This window comes from Primulina eburnea, chromosome 6, assembly GCF_022965805.1.
Source record: "Primulina eburnea isolate SZY01 chromosome 6, ASM2296580v1, whole genome shotgun sequence".
NCBI classification, from domain to species: Eukaryota; Viridiplantae; Streptophyta; class Magnoliopsida; order Lamiales; family Gesneriaceae; genus Primulina; species Primulina eburnea.
Window position 1 is genome coordinate 23,764,377 of NC_133106.1, and position 2,213 is coordinate 23,766,589.

The following is a 2,213-nucleotide window of genomic DNA, read 5'->3' on the forward strand; positions in this document are numbered from 1 at the left end:
GGAATGAAACATGATGTGATTGATTTTGTACGTCGATGTCTAAATTGCCAACAAATCAAAGCTGAGAGGAGAAGGCCAGTAGATGAATTGAGTAGTTTAGAAGTACCGACTTGGAAATGGGAGCACATATCGATGGATTTTGTGACTCATTTGCCAAGAATCACTGGAACTATTGATGCTATTTGGGTGATTGTTGATCGATTGACGAAAGTTGCACATTTTATACCCTATAGCATGAGTAGTACGTACTTGACGATGTCACAGTTTTATATACGAGAGATATGGTTGCATGGGATTCCAGTGTCTATTATATCTGATAGAGATCCTCGATTTACTTCTCAGTTTTGGGAAGGATTGCAGACTGCGATGGGGAAAGAGTTGAGATTGAGTACAGCTTATCATCCTCAGACAGATGGTCAGACTGAGCGTACTATTCAGACGCTAGAGGATATGTTGCGTGCTTATGTTATGGATTTTAAATCTGTTTGGCAGTCATCTATTCCATTGGTGGAGTTTGCGTATAACAATAGTTATCAGAGTAGTATTCAGATAGCTCCATTTGAGGCATTGTATGGGAGACGTTGTAGATCTTATTTATACTAGGATGATGTTGATCGAGCTGCAGTTACCGGTCCTGAGATGATTCTTGAGATGGAATAGAAAGTACAGTTGATACAGCAGAGATTGAAAGCAGCTCAAGATAGACAGGTCGCCTATGCCAATAAAAGACTAAGACCCTTAGAGTATCAGCAGGGTGATCGAGTATTTTTGAAAGTTTCTCCTTTTCGTGCCACAGTGCGATTTGGTATGAAAGGAAAGTTGGTACCGAGTTATGTTGGCCCGTATGAGATATTGCAGTGGATAAGCACTTTGGCTTATCGATTGGCTCTACCTCCATCTTTATCTGGTATTCATGATGTGTTTCATGTGTCGATGTTGCGGAAGTATGAGCCAGATCCTTCACATGTGTTGGATATTTCTGAGGTTCAGTTAGATCCTGATGTGTCTAATGTTGAGAGACCAGTTTGTATTTTGGATCGATCTGAACGGAATCTTCGTAGTAAGCTTATACCGATGGTGAAGTTCAGTGGGAACATAGAGGTGTTGAAGAGGCCACTTGTGAGACAGAGCGGCATATGAGAGAGCTCTACCCCTACTTATTTTGATGGTATGACGTATCTTTATTTACGCATGTTATTGTTGCTTTTACTTAATTTCGGGGTTGAAATTCATTTAAGGGGGGTAGAAATGTAATACCTGAAGTAAATATCACAATTTGTTGATTTAGTAATATGATATTAATAAATAATTAATGATTTTTTAAATAGTGAAATATGACATATCTTGGTCATATGAAGTCCAAATGATTTGAAATTTGGATATAACGTAGAAAACTCGAAGATATAGAAGTTTCATGTTTTGAGTTTTGGCAAATTTGATCGTTTGACTAGTCCAAAAGGATATATCGATGTTAAAATGTTAAATATTATATATTATATTATATTATTTTAAAAATAATATAATATAACATTAAAAAAAAGAAAAATAAAAGATAAATATGAATCGAATTAATTGAATTCATTCGAAAGTTGCATAACAAAGGGGGGAGAGAACGAAGAAAGAATAGGATTTTGTATTTTCTTTTCGATCTTGTGGTTTATCGGTTTATCCAATCGACGAACCGACTTCAATTCTGAAATTGTTGACACGAGATCTTCGATTTGAGGTATAAATTTTATAGTTTTGGTGATGTTTGAAATTCGTCGATTTCTAGAATAAATCTGATAAATTGTTAAATTATACTGAAATTGAATACTGTTGAATAGTGTATGATTTTAACGAAGTAGAGAAGATTATAGTAGTGTTATTTTGAATTATTCCCAATTTATTATAATTAGATATTTTTAATCGTTAGATTGAGATTGGAGAGTTGTTTGTCAGTTGTTATTAATTCTGATTATATATTCGCAGTCTACGAAGTATAGGCTACACGTTGATATAAAGTTTTCGTAATTTGACGGATGTTGTAAAATAGCCTATTATTTTAAGTTAATTAATTAGGGTGTATTTGATGATAGTATTGTGAATTAAATACACCGGAATATTAATTGTTGAACGATAAGAAGTTATAATCGAGTTTTATATTTTTATTGAATTGATTGTTGTTGGGCTATTGATGTTATATACTGAGGCTGTTATGATTGTGTTGATAC